This window comes from Cygnus atratus, chromosome 2 (assembly GCF_013377495.2).
Source record: "Cygnus atratus isolate AKBS03 ecotype Queensland, Australia chromosome 2, CAtr_DNAZoo_HiC_assembly, whole genome shotgun sequence".
Taxonomy (NCBI): Eukaryota; Metazoa; Chordata; class Aves; order Anseriformes; family Anatidae; genus Cygnus; species Cygnus atratus.
In genome coordinates, this window is record NC_066363.1 from 103,288,231 (window position 1) to 103,315,290 (window position 27,060).

Consider the following 27,060-nt stretch of genomic DNA (forward strand, 5'->3'; position numbering starts at 1 on the left):
TCTTATTATATGGAAAGGGGAGTGTCAAAGTGGAATTTCAGACAGGTATCACAATAGAGAAATGAAAACAGAAAAGGAAAGAAGAAATTAAAATTAATGAGGTAACAATTTTCATTTGTTCAAATGCATTTTTAAGTCTTATTTCAGATGGAAGTATAAGCTAAAAAGCCCTCCAGGCCCATGCAACAATGGGACATGGAAGCTTAGTCTTGACTTTGGCAAGTCTAGCCTAAAGACTAACATGCACACACACACAATGTACTACTTGTTTAAGCAAAATTTTTCTGTGTAAGATTTTTTTTTTCCTTAGTGCAGTTCTAGTCCATCATTTCCAGTCATAATGAGCTATTTTACTTTGTATCTTGTTGTTGAATCTTTTTTGTGAGTGTCTTTGTTCTTCCATATGGATAAGTACTTTATGATTTTCATTCTTCATTGGCTTAAAGGTCATTATCAGTTCTAGTTATTTCCCCCATAGCTCTTTTTTGTTGTCATGCAACTTTCCAGCCCTTCACTGACCTTTGAAAAACTTATAAAAGTTACGGTAATTTTTATCTGAATTCATAGGCTTTGAAGCATAACAGTCTTCCATCATATACTCGTAACTTAGCCTTTAGGAACTGTGAATCAAACATATTCATGTTTAAAACAAGTTTAATGCAGGAATGCAATTATTAAAGAAATGTGAACTAATTTAAACCTAGTTTGAGGCATTAACCTTCCCATTCATTCAGCCACTTTGACTGGATAAGTGCTGACTTCATTTTTTGTTGCCTGTCGGTAGAAAAGTATCCCATCAATATGCAATAACTTTAAGAAAAGAATTGATGTAATGTGCTGTTGGGCAGAAACAGTAGAGATTGCTGTCTTTGATTCAAATTACTGAGCAGTTTCTGTGTTGTGCTGCCCATTAACATAAATGAGAACATTTTGTAATGCCAAGTATATAACAATATCAGCTTCATTATTCTCAATGTGTGATGGTTTATGTATATTTTTTTCTTAATATTGCTGTATTTTTGAATTTCTAATCAGAGATTCTACGCATGTTAGGATGCTTTCATTGATATTCCATTATGTTGGCAGGTCAGCATTTAGCTACTGTGATGTAGGAGCAAAGGTGTAATCCAGAGTGATATGTAACTGCAGTTTGTTTATGTATCAGAAGGAAAGACAAAGCCAAAAACTAATAAGTTAATAGCTTAAGAATACCTGAGACATTATGAAAAAAAAATAAAAATTCTTCATTCACCTCCTAAATCAGGGTTCACAGGACTTTGATGCATCACAAAGCAGATTCTACATTTGCTTACTTGCTGAAAATGTGAAGTAAATACGTTGGCTAAAAAGGGGGAGCTTAACTGAAACTTTGTCAGGGAAGGCATAATGATTTAAGGTTCTCTTTCATCGCCTCTCTCTCTCTCTAATGTTGAATGTTCGTTTGGGAAATCAGCTGATCTACAGAAGATTATTTCAAGTAACAACAAAAATGCTATATGTCACTTTCTGCTGTGCTGACAAAAATAAATTCTAGCCAGAAAGGCAAAATGAAGGAAAGGCCAGCCACATGATCAAAGGGTTAGTGCAGTTAAATTAATTTTACTCACTTCTATTACAGTGCAATATAGCACAAGTCCACTTTTAACATCCAACAAACAGGGCAAACGTCCCCTGCCAGCACAACTCTGGGGAAAGAAAAAAAAAATGTTACTATATAAATAGCATCTATTTCTGTGGGTATGTGGGACTACAGAGAAAAAAGTGGTAGGGAAAAAAAAACACATTTTGTGTTGAATATTTTCTTTGGTCTAGAAGGATTTCTGAAATTTCCAGCTTGGCAAATATTACATGATTCCCATTAATATAATCCTCTTTTATTCTCACCTCTTCAAGTAGAGCTTTTGAGCAGCTATCACAAGGGGACAAGAAACTGGCAAATATAAGATGAATCAGGTCTAAGTCATGCTTTTGTAATGGTGCTCACAATCTTTTTGACCTTCATATATTGGCAGTTAGTCTATTTTCACCACCTCTCAGCAAGAGCTTCTGTTGTCAAAAATTGTCAATGATATGTTAGTCATAATAGGTTTTGGAGAAGTAGGAAAACTTATTCCAGTAGATTACCACAGGGAAAGAAAGGATACTCCTAACTTATTTTTAAAATAATATCATGCCAAAGAATTGGCTCTTGAGTATCATTATGGCTTATAAAATCACAGCTAAGAAGTTAGCCATTAGGCTAAACAGAAATTAAAATCTTCATAAAGACATCGTATGTAAACAGCTCTATTAAATTTCCTTTTGCTGTTAACATTGTAATAATACTAAACCTGTCAATTTAGATATTCAGAATTGAGATAAATACGGGTTTTAGTCATTGCAATGTTAAAATATATTTTGTCCTCTCATTTTCTAATTTGTCAACAATTTTGGTAATTTTTCAGTAACTTATGGAGAAATAAATTATTTTCTAGTATTAGCACTACTAGCCACATGAAATAAAAAATTAAAAACAAACAAACAAAAAAGCAACACTGATATTTTTCCACCAATTTTCAGTATTTCTGATTTGAACTTTTTCAAGTGAAATGGGGTTCTTTTTTTTTTTTTATATACACTGGGAAGAGAGAGATAAGGAAGGGAAGCATTGATAGAGGCACTGATCTCTTCTCTTTAGTGACCAGCAATAGGACCTGAGAGAACATCATGAAGCTGCATCAGGAGAGGTTCTGGCTAGATGTTAGGAAAAGGTTCTTCACCAAGAGGATGGTCGGGCACTGGAACAGGCTCTGTAAGGATACGGTCATGGCACCAAGCGCTCTAGGGTTCAAGAAGTGTTTGGTCAATGCTCTCAGACACATGGTCTTAATTTGGGGGGTTCTGTGTGGAGGCAGAAGTTGGACTTTATGATCCTTGTGGGTCCCTTCCAACTCAGGATATCCTATGATTCTATGATTATATAAATTTAAAATATAAAAAGATTATTATTTCTAATTTGTATGGAATCATCAAGGAATGAGAAGTACAGTCTCTCCTTTTGTGTTTTGTCATGGACATGTATGAGAGTGAGAGTACAAGAAAAGTTGCAGCTTTAATCGCTTAACGCTGAGTATCAGGCCAAGAAAAAGAGTGGATGTAAAAGTACTGTCTAACTCTAACTTGCAATTCATTCTCTACCTCATTTTCATCACATATCTGTATGTGTACTGGGAAGGAGTTAAATTCCTTCATAGCAGGCCACATGGTACTGTGCTTTGGATTTATTGGTTTGTTGTGGATTTGTTTCTCCCTCTGCTCTGCAGTGAGTAGGCTGGGGTGGGCAAGAGACTGGGAGGTAACACAGTTGGGACAGTTGACCCCAGTGGACCAAAGGGGTACTCTGTGCCATACGATGTTGTGCTCAAAAATAACACCGGGAGAGTTTTTCCGAAGCAGACATAGCTTAGAGATTGCTTGGTCATTGATCTGTTGAAAGGAGATGGTGTGTAATTGCAACTTTTTTTCTTCTTTTTTTTTTTTTTCCCTTCTTTTCTTTATCTGAAAGAATAGTCATCCAAGCCATTATTTTACTCACAGCTGCCTACTGCAAAGACAGACTCACAAATGACAAAGCTCCCATAAGTTCAATCAGATCATGGTAGATAAGTCATATCTCAAACAAACCTCAAAGCTACTGCGAGCAAAGTGTTTCTTACTCTGAGAGAAGAAAGTTGCAGTGAAGAGAAGAAGGTGAGAAAAGGAGATTTCCTAAACAATAGATTTATCACCATATTGGAGATATTCATTGGAACTGATGTAAATGACACAGGGTCTGCAGGAAACATTACACTGGAGTGCCAGATCCTTCTAAAATAGTTCTAAGATGGTTTGGTACACATACTTTTTGGCACTTTAATCACTTCTTAAATGTTTTTCACTGCATATGAAGTTCAGGACTTCCAAAAAATTAAACATGTCCATTCCACAAAAGGTTAAGAGAAGGGACATTAGAATATGCCAGGCTGAGAAGACAGTTGGCTTTTATAAAATAAAGATTTACTCTTTGAATTCAGCTTTGGAGTTCTGGTGAAATACCACATTACAAAGCAAAATTAGCTGAAGGATTAACTTTGTGGCATTATCATTGTGAAGTGACAGAAAGGGAAAGATCAAGGTAAGAAATACTCTCTGCTTGGATTTCCATTAACAGGATAAAGAGAAGCACATTTCTTCAGAAATTCTACATGTCTTTTCGCATGCAACAAGGAGAGACAAAACTGTAAAAGGGAACTCAAAAAGCACAATTTCATTCTTGAAGTTATACTCCACATTTACATCCTTCAGTGAGACAATGCCCTGCCTCTTCCATTAGAGCTTACAGAACAGCTATAAGTGAATGCACATCTTGAAAGTGTCTATATGGTCACAACTAATATTTCCTCAGTCTCAGAAAGCTTCTGCTGCTTTACTAATTGCATGATATTTTATTATGTATTAATGAGCATTAAAATACTTGACATACTTTAGGAAAGTTCTATTTTCAAGAAAAAATTATAAAGATAAATTCTTAATTTAAGTATTATTTACAGTATGAAGTACAGAGATTTGTAGTCATATATATTGCTACAGGACCAGGAAAATTATGTTTTCATTGTAATTTACATAAGTACAGAGCCACTGCCTCAAGAAAACCTTAAAAAGAACACATAAAGTATTCATATTTTTACTTAAAATAACATTAAAAATGAATGCATCCTCATTACATTGGCTCATTAATATTTTCAATTTATTCATACTGTATTCTCTCTCTTATTTTTAGCTTACATTTTATTATTTAAGAATTTCATACCAAACCTGAATTTTCCTTTTTAACAATCTAAAATTTAATACACTTGATGAGTAGATGGACTTTATAATATTTTTAAACAGTGTGCCTCTCCCATGATTTCCAGGCAGAGGTATACATTAAAATATATCAACTTTTAAGTTACTGAAATTGGACGTGTAAATTGGATTAATTCTACATATCCTTCAACAAAGTATAGCTTATTTTACTGTTTGCCAAACAGAAGTAGGCATAGCATGGATATACAGCTAGTTTAAATCAGGTAGTGTATGGTGTGGCTCATTCCCTGGAGATGTGACATTTTATGCTGGTTAGGTAAAACAATCTAAAAGCGATGTGTCTCTGTAGGCAGCTCTGGCATGTAGCTGATCTGGAATGTACAAAGTGTACAAACAGGAAAGTTATGAGATTTGGGCCTGACTTGATGCTTTCTTTAAAAAGTGAAAACATGCCATATTCCACATCAGGTTAGCATAAATGAGATCTTTCCTAGGGAAATACAGTGGAGATTTCCTTCATTTTCTTCCTTAGAATTTAATGCTAGAAGCCTACTGTCATGGTGTTGCAGATGAAATTTTTACACAGGTCTGATATATCAGCAATTTAAGATTTATTATTTCCTTTATGGTAAATCACAAATTAATTGCATTTTTTTTTTCTTTTGGCAGCACTTAATCATCATTTAATCATTAGCTTATTTAATGATTCAATACTGTTTGCTACAATCAGGACAGTGACTTAGTTAAAGATTCACAGATGGCAAGGTTCATACACAAGACTTATGGTAAGGTATTAACACTTTCTGTGCAGCGGGATGTTAGAGATTTATGTACAAAAACGGTATTGGGGATCTCTAAACTCAGTTGCATGCTCAAGAACTTTTCCTTTTTTTGGGGGAATTACCCTCCTATGCATCAACATATACAGCAGACGATCATTGAATCTCAAGAAGTCTTGCCCTGAGAGGCATCCCACCTCAGGGGGAGATCTTAGGTCACAGCTCACTGTGGTCCCAAAGAGCTCAAAGGAGCTCTTCACTAAATATTGCTCAAAGGAGCAATATTTATAGCATCACAAGATGATTAGCTTTAGTCCATATTTTTCCATCACGGCCACAGTTCAGGTTGGGTAATTCTGATGTTTACCGACTGTACAATTCCAGTACCTTGCAGATTGTACAGTTCTGGTACCTTCTGGGTAGAACTACAGTTTGGTTAGCAGAAGTTCCAGCTACAGTTAGGGAGTGCCTAATCATCCCAACTCACTGCACTTGTAACAATAACAAGAATATAATGTTAGTTTATCCTAAGGTTGCGGATTGGCTTGGTGAGGGAGGGGCTGCACCACCACTGCTCTTGTAAACTGCAAGCTAAATATTAAGGCAAAGTTATACTCAGTTCATTCGTAGAATAATAAATTATTCCTGAATTTAGGTAAGTTTAATTTCATTTCCATTTAAAATGTTCAATTTAAAATGTTTAAAGGTAAAAAATAAAAAATATATATTTGGTCAGTATTTAGTGAAAATTATATCAAACATCTCTATAGTTCCCTTTAATGACATTCTAGCTTGTGGTGTGCTTTAGAATGGACAATTACTTCATTCAATGCAGATGATATGATATGCAGAATCTTGTTCATATAATTGAATGAACGTGTCCTAAATGGTGCTTAAAGCTTTCATCTTCTATTAAATATCCACCCATTATTTTTTATTTTTTATTTATTTTTTATTTTTTATTTTTAAATGCAAATAAATCTGTGCTGGTATTCTCTGCTTTATCTGATTTTAGGATATATTTGGATGTCATTCAGGAGAATTCAGCACTTTGCAAATTCAGAATCATACAGATTTACACAAACTATATTTTATGTTTTAAATCTGCAGCCATCTCAGGTATTTCAGACCAAGATACACTCTCCAAATAGAGTTTCAACTAAGTATACCTTTTTAATATATACAATATAGAAAGCTATATAAAGAAATCCTGATATAAGCTATATCATGTAACTTGAAGAATTAGGTAATATCTAATGCATATTTAGTGATCCTTTATCGGCCCAACACTAAAATGTTTTAACCATTATATAAGTAGAGTCACAGCCACAGAGAAGTTTGTTTGGACCTGAGAGATGAATTTTCTGGGCTTAGGATGCTCACTGAGGGGTGCGTAGAATACCTTACTCTCTGGGATTGATAGAGTCTCACAACTACTCCTTTTGTCTATTATTCATTACACCTCATTCATAAGATGTACGAGGACATGTTCTTGCAACTGTATATCAATGTTCTTTGTGTGTTAATACATATTTAGAATACACTTCAAAGAAATACTGATATTAAAGTACTTCTATTAGTTGATATCTTTTAAAATGCATTGCTATTTCTGCTTTGGTCTCCAGGATTAATTTAATTTTCACTACACAGTAGGTCCCTCCAATCAGTAAAAGCACACCTCCCTTCGCTAGCTATATGATAGCTCTTATTAATTGTTATGTCATGCCAGCATTTCTTCCCTCTTTAGTTTCCCTTTTTGCCTGCAGCACTGATTTTCATAGGTATGGTCTCCTGGATTTTCTGGTTTCGTTTGATTTATTCTCACTGATTAATTTCCAGCTGTTTCCATATTTCATATGTCACTGGTATTTTTGATAGCTGTCTTAAGAGCTTACTTTTTTTTTTTTCCATTTTACTGCATGTGCCTATCTCCTAGATATTATTATGCCTCCTTGCTCTTTCCTTTGGAGCAGCTTTAAGCTAACTATTTGATTCCAGATTCACAGATTTAGAGAACATTTGAAATAAAGTGTTTTGTTTTCTTTAATTACTCTTAGAAATTAGTTAAAACATAGAAAAATATATAAGAATTTTGTTTCCTTTCTCCTAACATTCTGTCTGTTTGTGATAGTTTATAGTTAACATCTTACAAACATTATATAGGGCTTTTTATATAAATTTCATTCAAATTCTGTACTGTTGATTATTTTAACCCATTGTCGTTCACTTAAATCCACACCATAGCAATGCATAGAACTTCTGAAATTGGTGCTTTGTGAAAAAGACTATGGTGTTTTCCTAGGAAAGATAATAACATTTTATACCAAGACCTGACTTTCAATGGAAATTGGAAATCATTGTTGTCAAAAAAGTTTTCCTGATTTTCTGCAACGATTTATCTCTGAATTTATATCAGTGTTTAGCCCTTATATTTTGGGAACTGGACTGCAATGTTCCACCATTGTTAAATCTAGAGCTACTCAATTGCCATAGGAGCAAACAAAACAAAAACAACAACAACAAAAAGGCATTTTTTGTATATACCCGTTCTTAAAGGTACAGATGACCAGTTCTTCAAATCCCACCAGTTTCTTGGAGTTATAACATGTCATATATATATTTCTTTTCTGTGTGTTTATTATACCATGTATTCCACGTGTATGAGTAAACTTTACAGTCACCACAAAAACACTTTACCTTCTTAATATACTATACATTCTGGGATAATGATAAACATTTCTATGGAGGCAAATAATGTAGTAAGTGGCTTGAAAATTGGTGGAAAGAAAAATAAGAAGTTATGAAATTACAAATAAAACAGAGAGGGGAAAAAAGCTCACTGCGTGTGTGTGCCATTCCTGTGTCAAGCATTGAGTTACAAGGAGCCATGCTTTTCAGTCTGTGGTCTTACCAGTTATATCGCAGTGTGAAGTAGTATGACTCTGCCTCTTGTTCTGCTGTTCTAGGGGTCCCTTGTGACAGTTCTTCTCTGGGTGAGGACTAATATGGGGACTGTACCCTCTTCTTGAATTATGATAATCGTGCCAGCTGGACCATTTAATTGAACCCTTATATCTAATGACAACAGTAAAAGAGTAATACACTGAAAGTATATATTGGTTGATATAATTGCAATAGTCCAATAGAAAGAGAAGATAAAAGATGAATTTTAGTCAGGTCAGGTTTTGTCTGTATTGCTACATGGTGAAATTATAAAAAGAGAGAAAAGTTCCTTCTCAGTACTGCAATGGGAGAATGTTAAGGCAATTTAAGCAATATTCTTCAATTACTCGGTCTTTGAATGCAGGACGAATCAAGTAATCAATGTGTTTGGAAAGAATACACCTCTGCACAAAATCTAAATGAATGGCACATTTCAGATGCTTGAAATAAGATGAGATGAGCAAAACCTACCAAGCTGTGATTCTATAGGCTTTTTTTGAAGGCAATGTTAAACTATATTTTGAACTAATTCATTTGTTGCAGCACAACAAAAAAGGTGTGCAAAGGTAGCACAATCCAATGTAAAGAAGACTTTTTTAAAGTAATATAAGTAATACCTTTGTCTTCAAGGAACTTAAGGACTTCACTGGACTGGAACATTGGTTTGGTTCTTCCAGCATTACTCCAAGTCTTATCAAATACAACAGTGTTAACAAGATAGTATTTTTTTTTTTTTCTGTACAGTTCACTCTTTTTTTTTTTTTTTTTGTCATCAGTAAGTAATATTTCACTTATCTTAAGCTCTCTAAAGGTTATGTATGTCTTCTAATGGAAGCAACTGTTCATCTAAAGTAAAATAATGGTGCTTGTGAAACCTTGACATCTTTATCTTAAAATCCTCCCTCTCAAATATAGAAGGTCTCTATTTGCATAACAGTGTTATCTGACACTTTCCCAGTAATTAAATGACCATTCATTATGTTTTATTATTTTCCTGTATTTAACTGGTGTCAGAACTGATGTCACCAAGAAGAAAACTAATTTGAAGAAGTCACAGCTTTTTGTTAAGCTATCTGAAGTTCCTGATTCAATTAGATTGTCTTTTGCTAGCTTATGTAACAGAGACATTACAGCTAGCAAAGATCCATTAGATAGTGTACATGTATTTGCTTATATTAACCCGCAGTACACTTGGTCTAGTCCCTAAATACCCCTCCCCCCCCCCCCCCCCCCGTGTTCACACTAGATAATTATTAATATATATATATATTTATATATATATATATTTATTTTTTTTTTTCAAATGAGAAAATGAAGATGCTCTGTGACTTAAATATTTGATAAATTACACTTAGGTTTTGACTAATTAAAATCTAGTGTCAATATGGCTTCTAGTGCCTAAAAGTAATAGCTAACAAAGCTCAAAGTTCAAAGCACATGAAGTGGGACTCAAGTTATGGGGATCTGGCCTCACAACCATTCATAAAATTGGTGCTTGTTGTCATATTTGGAGCTTCATTACTATATTCACAGGCTTGTAAGTGAACATTTGCCTAGATAACATTTGTTAGGCAGAGAAATGCTGATTTAATCCCATTTAAATAATAGGAAGTAAATGAGCAGGAACAAAGTGAGTAGCAAAAGTTCATATTAGAACCTTCTTAGAGAGAAGAAGAGTATAATTCTGTTCGCTCTTATGCTTGTGCCCTGAAAAAGAAGTCATCTCTTAAATTTTTTGTATCTTTCAGTTATGTTCAAAGGATGACTCAGGTGAGAAGGAAGCTCAGGAGGTCTTCAGTCCAACCTCCTTCTCAGAACATGGCCAACTTTGAGGTCAGACCTGTTTGCTCAAGGCTGGGTCTTGAAAGCCTCCAAGGACAGAGACCTCACAGCCCCTCTGGGCAACACTGCTGTGATGTCCTCAGGGGGAAAAGGCTTTCCTTTATATCCAGCCTGAACAACTCTTGTCTCAGTGTATGCCCATTGTCCCTCTTCCTCCCACCATGCACAGCTGTGAAGAGCTTGGTTCCATCTCCTCAATAACCCCACTGCAGGCTCTGGGGGACTGCTGTTAGGTGCCTCTAAAGACATCCCTGCTTCAGAGTGAACCAGCCCACAGCCTCTCCACATAGGGCAAGTCCCACACAGTCCTGGGGTCCTCTGCTAATCTCACTTCAGTTTAACAATATTGTTATTGCATTAGCAACCCAAAACCAGATGATTGCCGTTTACCAAAACATCCAGGTCCTTTCCTGTAGAGCTTCTCCCCAGCTAGTCTTTCCCCAGCCTATATTGTAGCAGGGGGCTGTTCCTTCCCTGCTACAGGATTTGACCCCAGGGAAGAACTCTGTGCTTCTTGAATGTTATGAGGTCTCTGCTTGTCTCTGCTTGTTCCTCCAGCCTTCTCAGCAGACATGGGGGTCTCAATATCAGACTTGTCATGGAATATATAAACGTCACAGCAATTATCTTTATCTATTCTATCTTTATCTATCTTATTTATTTTTTCTTTATCCTTAGATTCCTTCTATGGGGCGACAGAATGGAAGCTGAAGGACATATGCCAGACCCCAGTATTAAGAAGTTGTTGACTTTTTGAAACAAACAGCTTTGTTCTAGCTCTTTTGGGCCAACATATAAGGATTGCAAAGCTGTAATTAGGACATGACTTCAAATTTCACCTCAATTACTGTTTGGTGACATTTCTTTCTCTCTTGTATATTTACAGAAATTATAAAGCCTTAGTTCAACAAAAATCTTTTGTTCCCTTCCACACATACCCCAGCTAAGGGAGGGTCATGCTTGTCATTCTTACTTCATGCTTTAAACTCAGAGGTTAAAATATGATGTTTAAATGGTGACAGGGAAGTCTCAATGAAGAAATTGGGGTCTTTGACCTCAATCTCTGCTGTTTCGGGCAGCGGGGGTGGGGGATCATTCTGTGTTTGCTAGCTGAACCACAGTAACCTGCACCTGACAATTTAACCTATTGGGTTTTGAGCATTTTCAGATCAGATCAAAAGCATCAAAGTCTGTGTAAATAATGCATTGCAGTAAATTGTCTCTCATTTAAAACTAACACCAGAAAAACAACTACTTAATTAGAAAAAAATATACTGTTAGCAGTGATGTTTAATATATATTTTAATCATTTCATCTCCCACCTCCCAGATAAGTCTCCCTGTATTTCCATATTAGATTTGGGTTTAGCTTGTGTGTGGTCATATGAGACTGGGCAGGGCACTGACTGATATCAGAGGACTACACATGCATAAGACAAGATGAAATGAGAAAATGATTACATGAAAGTCAAGTGTAAAGTAACAATAAAGATTGTCTGGAAAACTATTTAAAATACCATTAAAGCATGGAAAGGTTTGGGCTTTTTTAATACTATTGTTCAGCAAAAATTATTTCTGAAGTGTAAATTGTGGAAACATTGAAATAAATGTATAACTAAGACAAGTTGTCTTAAAATATATGAAATAATGCATTTCTAGAAAGAGAGTTCCATAATCCGTGCCTGATTTTGCAACCTGACTAGGTAAGTTTTCCATTGGGAAAAGAGGGAGGAGGGAGGAACACATTAATAGGCAGCTTTGCCTTTTAATACATTGAAATATATTGAAGTACATACTATTGTGTCAGTGATAGGTTTTATTTATTTATTTTTTTAGAAAAAAAAAGTGTTAATTTAAAGATGTTTATTTCAGAAATAGCTTCAATGTTTTCTGAATTGTGGGTTTAAACAGATTTCCTTTACAAGCCTTTATGACATGCTTGTAAAATCAAGTTTGGATGATGAGTTAGACAAACAGTAACTCCCACAGCAAATAAAGAACTTGTTGGAGTCCTTTTGCTGTTCACTTCTCAGTGAGAAGTAAAGGAAAATCTGTAAAAAAGATATCAACCTGATTTATTGTTCATATGTAGTTTTTCTCAGTAAGGTCAGAATTAAACATTTAGGGTGACAATAAAAAGTTACTTTTGATCACTAGTAAATGATCATTAAATACTAATGGGCCCTCTCCAGAAGGAAATGGGAGACTTGGTTACTTGGGATATGGAGAAGGCTGAGGTACGCGATGACTTTTATGCCTCAGTCTTCACCAACAAGAGCTCTAGCCACACAGCCCAAGTCTGAGAAGACAAACTGGGACTGGGACTGGAAGAATGATGAACTGTAGGAGATCAGGTTTGAGCCCAGCTAAGGAACCTAAAAGTGCACAAGTCCATGGGACCTGATGAGGTATATCTGCAGTTCCTGAGGAAACTGGTAGATGAAGTTGCTAAGTCACTATCTCTTGCAATTGAGAAATCATGTCAGTCCTTCCTATCCTGGTAGCCTCCTATGACTTAGAGCATTGATGTATAGGGGAAGAGCAACTGACAACATCTACTTGGACTTATGCAAACATTTGATGCTGTTGCCCATGCAACTCTCTCTAAATTGGAGGGATATGGATTCGACAAATGGACCACTTGTTGAGCAAGGAATTGGCTGGATGGTCACACTCAAAGAGTAGAGGTCAATGGACTAATGTCCAAGCAGAGAACAGTGGTGCTCCTCAGGAGCTAGTATCAGGAACAGTACTGTTTAACATCTTGTTGGTGACATGAACAGTGGGATCAAGTGCATCCTCAGGAAATTTGCTGATGACACCAAGCTGTGTGGTATGGTCAACATGCTGGAGGGAAAGGATGCCTTCCAGAGGGACTTTGACAGGTTTGAGAGGTGGGCCTGTGCGAACCTCATGAAGTTGAACAAGACCAAGTGCAAAGTCCTACATCTGGATAGGGGCAATGCAAAAGACAAATACAGGCTAGGTGGAGAATGCATTGAGAGCAGCTCTGAGGAGGACTTGAGGGTTTTGATTGACAAGAAGCTCAACATGAACTGGCAATGTGCAGCCCAGAAAGCTAACTGTATCCTTGGCTGTATCAAAAGAAGCAAGGCCAAGGTCAAGGGTGATGATTCTACTCCTCTACTCTGCTCTCGTGAGACCTCACCTGGAGTACTGCGTGAGAAGGTGGTGAGACACTGGAACAGGTTGCCCAGAGAAGTTGTGGATGCCCCATCCCTGAAAGAGTTCAAGGCCAGGTGGGATGCGGCTTTGAGCAACCTCGTGCAGTGGAAGGTGTCTCTGCCTATGGCAGGGGGGTTGGAATTAGATGATCTTTAAGGTCCCTTCCAACCCAAATCATTCTATGACTCTATGATTCTAAACCATGCTTCAAGTCTTTCTGTGGCTTCAATTTAGTTTTTGTGTGTATATATATATGGAAGGTTGTTTTTGTTTTTGTTTTGTTTTCCCTAGCACATACTCAGTTTTGCAGCTGAGGATTTCTGTCACTAGTGTCCTTATAATCAATCTGAGCTACTTCCTTTTTGTTTCCAGCAGTTCATAAATGTTTTCTGCAGACCTTAGAGTTTGCTAGGCAGGGACACAATAGTTTATGAGACAAGAAAGAATAGCTGGGAATTGTTGGAGGAGGGCATCTTAAGAAAGTTCTGTCACTGAAGTACTGGCAAAGCCAAAACCATAGCCAAAAAGGTTTTTTTTTTTTGTTTTTTTTTTTTTTACAGTAGTACAACTGTTGATTATATAGGATATGTTAATATTTTTCAATCTGGTTCCAAATTAAAACTTGTCCTAAATATTAAAGTATTATGAATCTTATTCATCATTCAAATGCCTTAAAAAAAATATAGTCACTGTTCTGTTTGTCTCCTTAGCTTATATAAACAAGTTATTTTGAACTTTCAGTGTCCTTGCGCTGTCTTGAAAATAAAGCTTTAGGAGTTTTTATCATAAAAAAAAAAAACTAAAAGCAGTTCATGAGATTTTTTTATTTACTTGCTAGCTTCAAGCATAATTAGCAAGTAATCTACATGAACACATACTTATTTTGCTCTAAAAGTCATTAATAATGCAGTCCCATATTCTGCAAGGTTATGTATGGGACTTGCAAAATGTGGTATCATGGGTTTTATTTAACAAATGAAAATAGAGAGGAGGGTCACAGTTCAAATCCAGTTAGACAAATATTAATATGATCAGCATTTGTTTTAATGTAATCTTTTCTCAGTGAAGGGACAAGTAGAAAGGACAGTGTAAAGAAGAACAGGATAAAGCTGAAGAACAAAATAGGCAGTGTAGCATTTCAAAAGAAAAGTACATGTGAGAGAAGTACATGAGAGAAGTGTTGAAAATTAAGTTGGAGAACGTGGAAAAAAAGTAAGTAATATATGGGAAAAAAAAATGATGTGAGAAGGAGGAAAGGAAATAGGAAAGGGAAAAGGAATGGTAACAAAGGTGAAAGTGTCTAAAATAAGGATGGAATAGTTGAAAAAGGGTGGAATGGTTGAAAGAAACATTGGTAAGAAGAATTACTAAAGAAATATCAAGAAAAGGAGATATATGAAATTATGACTTATTTTCTTCCACTCAAAATTCACTTTAATTACAAAATTCTCACTTGTTTTTCGACTGACTGTCTGTTTCCAGTTCCCAGGAGTATTTATGAGTACTGCCATGGTTCATCTAATTGATCATGTTAGTCACTGAGAGTGTTAGAAGGTATTAAAATGTTATCTTCCCGTTGCTAATAAAATAAAATAAAATACTACTACTACTAAATCTATCCTTTATCACAGGCAATAAAATAGGAGATACAAGGCTATACTGTTCCATACAGGAGACAGTTCAAGATATATATTTCAAATTCACAATTCCCCATCTCAGAGCTGATCTTTGGCTGGACTTTTTGTTAGCTGTTCTATTAGAGAATAGAAATAAAACTGCAATTTGAAACTTGGTATCCTGGGGCTGGCATGGAAGAGATGGATTTGATTTATTATTTTCTACTGTTAGCATAGTTTACCTTTGAATAAAGAGAATTTCTTCAAATTTCAAAAATTCAATTAAATAAATTGAATACAAGAGGGAACAGAATCTGAGATGTAAAGATTAGAGTATTACCAGTATTATATCATCTCTGAGTAGCTGGATATCTAATTTTTGAAGTATTTCAAAGCTTTGTTTAGAACAAGGAGGACAACGGCCTCTAAATATTTAAACGTCTATTTATATTTTAGTACTGTCTACAAAGTCTTCTTACTGATGCAAGATTTTTTGGTGGCTTCTTTTTATGTACATTTGTAGGACGAATGATAATTTTTACATATTAGGAGTAAATAGGTAAACAAAACAATAAGACTATGAGTCACATATATTGACCAAAAAATAAAAAATAAAAAAGATCGATGAAGTCAAGAGTTCTCTGTAGACATCTTTTCTTTGACCAAGCGTACTATCTGAACAAGTAGTGAACACCGACAGCTCTGTACGGAGTAACTGGTGCACTGGCAAATTCCCTCAAAGACTGGCAGAGATAATTATTTGATCCACCTAGGTAAGCTGAACAGAATGTTATGTACTCATTCCATATTCCATGAGACATCATTCTGATATGTAATTTGTTTTTCACATGTTCCTCTTTGACAACAGAAATTCAAAAAAGGACATTTTTGGCACTTCAAAATTTCCCTAGTGAGTTGCACTTGTACTAATTGGAGATGCTTAATAAATGATGAGAATGTGGAAATAAAAATCACTATTGTTACAGAAGCTATATTTGGAGACAACATTATACATATTTTATTAACCATTTAGAGCCTTGCAAAACTGTGTTTATCAATGTTACTAATTATTGACAAATTTGGTTGTGATCACCAGGTACGAGTATACAATGTGTGGTTTTTGAAATCCTTTTTGAATACATACCATCCATTATCCCAAGAAATAGCACTTGAATAAAATGAAACCAAGGTTATTATTTCCAGATATATTCAACTTTGCAGTTTATATTATCCTCTTATGGCTGCAAGTAAATAAATAAAATAAACTCCACTGTCCAAGTCTTTGTAAATATACTTGAATAAACTATTAACGAAATAGAGGATACATAATATTATTCTTACATCAAGGAGTGACTTTCTCTCTGTGTAGTAGTTCACTAGCTGACACCTTCAATTAAATAGTTAAAACTCAGAAAAGAAGAAGTAGTTTGATAAAGACTTTTATAATCTTGCCTGTTGCATTTTGGAGACTAGGTGAAAAGGAAACATTTGACTATCTCAAGGATTTATTAGTGAATTACTACTAGATTATGGTAGATTTGATTATAGAGGAGGCTGGTAAAAACTGTCTGTACTCAAGATAAGATAGGAAGAGGCTGTAAATCAGTTACAGAAGTGTGACTCAGTCATTGTTGCAGAAAAAATAAAAGACGGAAACAAGGAATGGAAAAAGCACTGATTAGCAAGGAACATGTTAAGATGTTAAGAACATCACCACCACCACCCCACACTCTCCACGCCATCCTACTCCAATAAAAAAATAAATACAACTGAGTTAACAAAGGCTACAGAAACAAATAACAAAAGTTTGAGACATACATATAAAAAAGAATGAGATAAGAACAAATAGGACCACAATGAAAATGTAATAAAATAAAAGATTAAAAATAATTGGATTAGAGATAATCTGGATATAATTCTAAGAAAGAAAAAAAAAAAAATCATGATTCAGAAAGAAACACAGAAACAATGTAAAAGTTGTCATAGTATTTTACATAAATCTATCCTGAAAGGGAATCATCCATGTAACCAAAGACAGGGTAGTTTTACGTTAATCATATGTAAAGCTTTAGAAAGAATTTCTAAAAAATGTGCACTTAAATCTACAGAAGTAAATGGAAAGCAGAATAAAATGCAACACGTGTATCAAAGAAAGATAATTAATCTAGTTTAATCTAACAAGTTTTCTTTGATAGAAAATTACATTTTTTTAGCTAAGTACTCCAACAATACTCATTTACCTGGACTTAAATAAAGACTGCCATATTGGCTGCCATATATGCACAAAAAATGTACAGTTATTTAGAAATTAAAAAAAAATCATAAGGTCAAGATGCAATATTAAGAATGGAAGCTCCACATCAATATAGAATCCTTGAGAATCTTTCTTGCTTATAATATTTTATTTATGATTGTGAAAGAAATAAGTAGATTGAGTAGGTGGAATTTGGTCAGAAAATAGCCACATTTTTTTTTTCTTCAATTCAGAAGAAGCATGGGATATCACCGGAGAAAAGAAATGTAAGGGACAATCTTGAAATACAGTAGAATTGAGATTCAGTTGTACAAAACATTTCTGGAGAATAACATAAATTTTAGCTATTAACTAAGAATTAGTCGTGTAGAAAAGACTGGAGAAGAAAAAGACATAGGCCTGTTAGTTGAGTATAACATGTCTATAAAGCATTAATGTGATGCATGCATGGATATCCAAATATGTTTGTAGGTTGCTGAATTAATTTTTATAGAGATAGAAAGTGTTTTAGTGTCCTTGCATGAAGTACTATAGGTGACTTCATCCAGACTGTTGTGTATAGCTCTGATTATCCAAGACAGATGTTCAAGAAGCTAAGGGCAGTATTATCATGAGAACAAAGTACTCATACATGCTTTAAAATGCCTTGAATTAGACTGGAAATTCAAAGAATGTTTATAGCTAATTCAGACTATGGGGAAAAAAATGTTTTTTGTTTTCAATAAGGTTGGCAGAACTTTAATATTTAAAGATGAATTTTCAAAAGCTTCTGAAAAAAAAGAAAAAAAAACATACATGAGATGGTGCTTTATCTAAAGAAGAAATGGAACTGACAATTTGAAAAGTCCCTTCCAGTCCTATGTTCTTGTTTTGTCAACAACTTCATACTGGGCTCTCCAGTTTATTTCATTACTAGAAAATTGTTACTATCATTAACTCTGAAAGATCATTTTCCTACATTTCTTGCATCTATTTTATAAGCAAAACTGGTATGTTATTTAAGTATAGCCCAGCACCATAATTCTATGTGCTTTTCAAGGTATGTTTTAAATTAAAACTCCCTTTTCTTAAACACTGCATTGTCAAATCTGAACTGTCTCTACTAATCCCATCTTTCAAATTTTCTTACATGTCCTTCTCCTTTTACAAAGTGGTTCAGACTTCCCAGGAGTACAGTAAATATGAATAATTTTCCATGTTAAAACCGATTTCATTTAAAATAACTTAATTTTCTGTCTTCACTTTCATGATGTTGGGAGTATATTTCAAGTCTCACTAAGGAAATCAGCATTTGTCTAGTTCATGACATTTTAAAAATTATAATTGTTCTTCATGCTAATTCATTTTCTGAAAACCTTGCTATGTATGTACAGTCTTAAAAATCATAGGCATTTTTATTCATTATTTCATGTAAGCATTCATATGGGAATTATTGAATGTAGTGCAACACATCAGTTTGTGTCTATTGCAAGTGCTAGCAATGTGTCTGGAATGAATTAAAGAAATCTATTATTTCAGTCTTAACCTGAGTAGTATTCAGGTGAATACTGGGTGGAATATTCAGAAATTTTATGCTTCAAATTTTATTTTACATTGCAAATTAAACTCAGCATTTAATATTTTTGGAGTATATAATTTCTGAATGTAAGTTAACTGTTGTTCCCAATCAGTGCCACTTTAAAATACAGAGAATGAGTCCACTAAATATTGTCTTTTCCCAATCAAAAGTCAATTTTACTCTATTTTTATTTGCTAATTCTTGACCCATACCTGTAATTCCATTATTCTCCTTACATTAAATGTCCCTCTTATCTAATATATTAATATCACTCACACAAAATTCCCTAAATGTGTTTGACTATAGTGATATTGGTCTGATCACCTTCAATACCAACCACTTAAGATGTTCTTTTTCCCCTGTCATAGAAGAGCAGTCTATAAGATAAAACATATTTATTTCTCTTTCATGAGTTTCAACCCTCATCCTTTGTCTTCTCCAAAACAAATCTCACAGGGAGTGAATGAATATGCATAGTTAACAATTCATGTTATAGAAATCATAAAGGTTATTACTTAAAGGCTATTACTGACTACTAGCATATTTAAATTAGAAGGAAAGTCTCAGAGTCTTCTCTTGCACAGGTAGAATGCTTCAGGAAGTCACATTTGTTCACACAGCTAAAGCAGACATTTACTGGACAGAAAGCAAGGAGAGAACAAAGTGATCAAAGGAACGAACTGGATAACTAAAGGCATAAAAATACTGAGGAAAAAGGGTGGATGCTCAAGGCAGGCAGCCCAGTAGATTCACAACTCACAACACTGGCTTAAGGCAATTGACATTATCTGGACCCCAAATTAGATGACAAGGAGAGGAAAGCATTTTCCAGATTTAAAGAGAAAAAATCTTTAATGAGATGCTAATTAATCTGCAGTTCTCACCTACGGGGGTGAAAATCATATTCTTTAATGTGTTTCATTGTTGATCATATTTGATGCTGCTTATGTGGCTCTAATGCTATTTTTCCCATAGACAAGGCAGCAATAAGATTTGTTCAAGAAAAAAAGATTTTTGTCTCATAAGAAAATTGTTGTGCTATCCCAATGGCTATTGCTGACTACTAGCATATTTAAATTAGAAGGAAAGTCTCAGAGTCTTCTCATTAACTACTATCAACTTAAAATACTAAATATATATATATATATAATGAAGGCATATATTAGCTATATTATGAAACTAGAATCTCTTTCTTATTATGAATTTGGTGTCCTCAGTCTGGAAGCCCTGATATTATTTTGGAGAGGGTGAAGCAAGCCAATTGCATTAAGAAAGGAATATTTCTCTTCCTTGCTCAATCAATTTTGCTTAAGCATCAGCAAAAAATAGAATTGTTCAGTGTACAATGAATATTTGATAGGCAGTTCTACTTTTATTGAGTCCTAAGTGGAAATGAACTAGTGAGGAAGAAAATTATCAGATTTTACACATCTAAATTATATCATCTAAGTGCCCCTTTCTGCACAAGCCATTTGATTCTAGGTTCAAAAAAAGAAAGTTAATGAGCTTGAGTACTGTCTGAAACATATGAACATTAAGGAAAAATCTTGAGTTTATTTCCAGAATTTCACAGTCATTTGCTCCTTTCTTCCCAAAACAATTACATTGGCACTAGCAACTTTTTTCTTTCTTTTTTTTTTTTTTTTCAATGAACTAAAAGTTAATAATAAAACTTAGTTAATATGCAAAGGCTGCTATATTACTGCCTAATGCTGTATTAGGATTTGAGCAAACCTCTATAGTCTCTACTGCAATAGATGAAGAATAGAAAACTTTTATTTTGTGTATTTGAAAACATCACTCCCTGAGATGCCACAAAATGTGCTATGCTTTTCCAAAATTAAAACTGCTGGCTTTGTTAGCACAAATCTTTTTTCAAGGACATTTCTATGCTAAAATTCCGTTGCAGAAATATATAGTAAGAATCTTTATATCAATAACCAGACACAAAACACAGGACAGTATCATATGAAAGCAAGTGGATCATTAACCAGAAATATAGAAAACCTGATATGTTCTTTAATTACAATAATAGTATTTTTTTCTAACTGCACATAAACTCAAATTCTTCACACAAACTCAAATAAATACTTACACTCTACAGTGCAACCAAATGAAGTGACACTAAATATAGATTTATATAAGGACAAGGTTTATCAATATTGTCTCACCAGCACATAATATTATTTTAACAAATCAACTCAAATATTTGTCACTTCTTCCTTTAGTTTAATTGTATTAAAAACACTTCCAGTATGACTTGGAAACAAGTGAGAAACAGCAAAGTATAAACCCTTTGTCAAGATAGGGGAGGAGACAGCACAGTACCTGTACCCAGACTGCCTTCTACACTGCTCCTTGAGTAGCCACATGCCTGCTGTCTTCCTTGAGTGTTTACGGTGCCACATTTATTTTTTTTTTTTTCCAAGGAGACTTCTAGCTATTCAGAGCAGGAACCCTTACAGGTGCTTCTGCTAACAGTGAGAAAATACAGAGTAAGCGCTTCTTAGGGGGAACCTGAAATGGACAGCCCAAGCATAGGGGGAGATTGTGCATGAAATGTACGAGTTACAGCACTAAGAGGCAGAAGTGTTTTGGAGCATGTCCAACTTTGCTAGGAGCCTGACCCTCCAGTTCCACATTTGTGGCTACCATCTAGCCAAATATAAAATCTGACAACTGGCCTCTCTACTGCAGGGTACCCAACAGCTGAGACTATGAGGCCACCTAAAATAGTTTAGTGATAGAAGGAAGGAAGAACATCTATCCATATGGCTAGTGCAATGAATGCTCCATCACACAGCTGTCCTGGCCCATCAGTTCCATATTTCTTCTCTATCCTCTAGAAAGGGTTGCAGCAAATTATTCATGTTTCTCCTCTGTTTTGAAGATGATGGGATGAAAACTTAAATGAAGTCTGAGAAATGATCTCATTCTTCTTTCAACATTTGTAGAATATTCAAGGATATGATTTTACTGTTAACAGGAGACTTGTCTGTAAATAATCAACATCATGAGGTAAGATTGACTTTCCTCATATAACTAAATCATTCTCAAAATAGATAATAGATAATGTAATTAAATCTCTGCATTCTGCAAAAGAAGGTAAGCAGTCGTGGGTAGATCACTGCAGAATCAGCAAGAACATGTAGGAACAATATATGCTATTAGATATAAAAATACATATGTATACAACATATATATGCTACATATGTATGCTACAACAATATATGCTACATATAATATACTACTAGAAATGGTGGTGCAAGATAATATTACCCTCTAGAAGGAAGTTAACTCTGCTCAGGTGAGACATGTTAATTAAATATGTTCTTATTAGTGTTTCAAATATATTTCACATCTTAAAAATGTTAATACAGTTGAAGACTATTGAAGACTATTTGAGAATTTTAATGATTGTGTTCTCTGCTGTCAACCATTAATACAACATTGGTTTATGTAAAAATATTTTTACATTGCAATAAAGTAGTAACATAACAATATGCTACCAAACTTTTTTTTTTTTTCAAAACCAAATCACTAGGTATAATAATAATGGAAATGGTAAAAACATTCTAGACTGATTTTGTTGTTGTTGTTTTTGTTTTTTCCCATTGGTATTAATCATGTGGTCAAACCTAAATTTTGCAAACAATTTGTTTTAAAAACACTATATATATATAAACTAATATTTAGACGGCAATAAAAATTTGGATTTTCTTTTTAGTGTCAAACTTTCAATTTCAGACTGGTTTTTTCCAAATAAACTACTGAAATTAATGTAATAAAAGGATTTTAAATAATGTTGAAAACATCAGAATGCTTTTTAAATTAGAACTATTGAATTTGAATGGGAATTATTTAAATTATTATTTTCTATTATGGCTCCACACAGCAATACAAAATAATCACCAAAACTATAAACAAATTGAAGGAGTAAAAAAAAAGACCTCCGAAGAGCAGCTGTATGCACTCTGACAAACTTGCTATGCTACTTGAATTTCTTGAATTTTCCTAAACTTTCTTTCATAAAACAATAGAATGTTAGCTTATTTAGTGTTTCCACATCTTACTGAACACTCAAACATGTTAGCATAGGAGACAGAACCTGAAAAAAAACATATGGATAATGTTATAGGAAGAGCAAAATATATCAGAAATACATTAAAGTCACAGTTTCCATTTGCTTATAGCTCTTACCTAAGTATATTTCATTTATCTTAGGAATTAATAAAGATGTGGGAGAATGCTTCCAACAATAATTACTCATTCCATCCACAAAAATTTTTTACTGGTTCCAAACCATGGCTGAGTCTGGCTGGGTGAGGAAAGTGCAGAAATTAAAAGCCCAAAAGATTTTTAATGTAATGTAACTTGATTCACCGATGTCCCACTTTAGCTATAAAGAAGCTATCATGCTGCAGGATACATGAAAACAAGAAACAGAAGCAAGGGGAGAGAAATCTGGGCAAGAAATAAATTCCTAAATGTTGTTTTAAAGGCAAACAGATGAAGTCTTTAAACACTGTAAAGAAATTCCATGCAGGAATGATAACTGCTCTCCTGTTCTGTGAGTAACTCTAAAAATGTACTCATTTTTAAAGTGTGGTATTGTGGTTTGCAGTTTTCTCCCTTGAAGAAACTGTAATATTCTTCCTTGATGGTGTCTTAACATTGTTTAGATAGAAAATAATTCATATAAAATAAAAAACGTTCTTTCTTATTTCTTGTAGGCAAAGAATGCTGGTTGTCCTTTAATATCTTTCCTAGGTGTTGAAAGCTATGGATGTACAGCTGGTAACACGCAGGCAACACTCCTCATGTAAATAAATATCTAAAAAGTATTTAATGGCTTTATATAGACTGTCTTCACCTTTCATGAATGGAGACAGCTTCATTGCTTATGAACACCATGGGCTTTAAACATTATTTGGAACCAGAAATGTATTATAAATATCTATAAATATATATACATATAAAAAATATATAACTGTGAACATTTCAATGACACTTTTCCTTGAGCAAAACACCAGTAGTCATTTAGAAGACATTTGACAGGTAGGTGAGTTTTGGCAGAATAATTAAATTGGGATAGCATAGAATTTAGCATCTTCTTTAAAGAAGATTTATCCTTTGAACCAAGGCAACAGCTCCCTCTCCCTTACAGAACTAATGCTCTGTGCATGCAAACCTAAAGTATCATTCTGTTTTGACTGGTATCATTATAATGGTGAAATGCAGTCCTCTGATGCATGGTCCACTTGTATTCTGCTCTGGTGAGGCTGCACCTTGATTACTGTGTTCAGTTTTGGGCTCCTCACTACAAAAAGGTCATTGAGGCCCTGGAATGTGTCCAGAGAAGGCTACAAAACTGGTCAAGGGTCTGGTACACAAGTCCTATGAGGAACAGCTGAGGAAACTGGGGTTGTTTAGTCTGGAGAAGAGGAGGCTCAGGGGGGACCTTACTGCTCTCTACAACTACCTGAAAGCAAGTGGTGGGGAGCTGGGGGTCAGCCTCTTCTCACAGACACCCAGAGATAGGACTAGAGGGAATGGCCTCAAATTGCTCCAGGGGAGGTTCAGGTAGTGAATTAGAAGACATTTCTTCACAGAAAAAGTAGTCAGGCATTGGAACGGGTTACCCAGGGAAGTGGTGGAGTCACCGTCCCTGGGGGTGTTCAAGGAAAGGTTGGACTTGGTGCTTAGGGACACTGTTTAGTGGGTGATATTGGTAGTAAGGGGATGGTTGGACCAGATGATCTTGGAGGTCTTTTTCAACCTTAATGATTCTATGATTCTGTGACACCTGTATCAGTATAGGGAATGGAACATGAATGGCTATAGGGCCATAGAAGAATAAAAGACTTGAAGATGAGTGCCATTAGTTAAAGTATCTGAGATGTTATTTGAAATATCTAGATTACTTTAGCCTATCTTGACTAAGTTTTAAAACACAGTTTTAAAAATTTTCAGTCACTCCCTATTTAGTAATGAAACTCAGAAAATGTAATCATTGATTTTCTTCAACATCCCACTTTAGGAGAATCTTGTAGCAATTAGTAAATTTACATAAGAGTCTGTTTTGATTTTGTAATCCCATAACAGGAGACATTCCTTTTTATATTCTCTTATCTTTCATATTTCTTCATGCATAGCACAGTGTCATACTGTGCATTGAAAGATAATAGGTAAACTATAATTATATTTCAGAATTTAATTTTTGGCAACAAATGCTTCTTACAGCTACATTTTGTCATGCTGTTAAATATATCTGAATAAAGTCCCTGGAAAACACTCATGAGAGAAGCTGATTAAAAACTTAATTTTCCAAACACTGGAATTAAAAGTAAAAAGGAAAACTGGTAGACAGTATGTTTATTTTTACAGCATTCCTAAGCATAAAACCAGCATGTCACGTGTAGCTTCTGTCATAATCTTTCTGTATCTCTGAGTAGGATGTATTGTAAATAATGAACATAACAAGCAGATATTAGAAACAGTATCTGCATTTTATTGAATAATATTCAGCGACTGCTGCAGGGCTAAATGGCTGGTACTTTTTATGTCTATCACATTAAAAATAAAGTAATGTGGTTACTGTAAAAAGTGTGTAGTATTAGCTACTAAGTTTTATCCCATTTATTCAGGCTATTGCCTGAATTTTGAAATATTGAATATTGAAAATTGCCATAACTATGATACTTGCCTGGCATCTGTTAGCAAACGTTGACTTTATTAATAGTAACTATTAAAACAAACAAACAAACAAACCTCTATTGTCCTTCTCCTTGATTAATAATGCTATCAGTACAAAGTGAATGCAAAGCAAATGGAAAATGCTGCTAAAGTTAGTGTTTTATGTTTACCTTTCAGTTATTTGCAATAGTACAACACAAATGGCACATGATAACATATAAAGATGAACCAAACCTACTTATCCATATTTTAATTCTCTATAAACTCTGTGTGACCAACCTTCCCTTCCCAGTGTGTATGAACTGCATGCTAAAACATTCCCTCTACCAAAAGCTGTAGTACCTTAACAGAAGGGATAGTTTTAGAAGTATCTGGGAAATAAATGCACTTCCTCCTGTTTTACTGACACATTGGTAAGGAACCTGGGCTGGGCACACAAGTGGATTTTTAACTGAGCCCAACAATATTAGTTCCAGCAGCTCTTTCTACCTAACTTCTGCCTGTAAGTAAGGATGTGGGCTGCCCAACCTCCCTGCCATTTATCCACATATGCCTCTAGCAGCACAGGTTGGCCATATCATTCCTTCTTCACAATCTTTGTTACCCAAGAATTGACACAAAGTTACTTTCATCAAGCTGTAGATTTTATTATTATTATTGTCATTATTCTTATGTATGTTTTTTTCTGTGCTTCTAATTCATCTAATTTTCAATGGTATGCTATACTCACTCTCCTGAAAGTTACATGCATAGAACCAAACAAGAAAAAAAAATTCTAATCTTTAATCTAATATGTTGTTTACAGTTAGTTGATTCAAAAAGGAAGCACAGACAAATAACAATCCCCAGTACAGTTTTATTTGCAAATATTAGGAGTCTGAGAATAAGAGATATTTATGATAGAATCTTAGAATAACTCAGGTTGGAAAGGACCTCCAGAAGCTATCTAGTCTGGTCGCCTGATTAAACAGGTCTAATCCAAACAGGTTACTCAGACTTGTGTCCAGGTGAAACTTGAAGAATTCCAAAGTTGAAGACACACCCTGTCTAGGCCCCTGTGACAATATTTGATCACCTTCATGTAAATAAATAAATAAATAAATCCTAGTGGAATTAAAATTTTCCATGTTTCAATTTGTACCCATTGCTTTTTGTCCTACTGTTTGACATTCCAATAAGAGTCTGTTCTGATCCTGTCTGTATCCATGGATGAAGTAGTAGCTGTCCGTAATAAAGACTACCCAGAGCAGTCTCTCTTCCAGGCCAAACTTCTATAACTCTCTCAGACTCTACTTGCAAGACATATACTTGTCTTGGTATCCCTCAGTTGAGCTCACTCAGCTAACTAAGCTGTGTCTTGTGT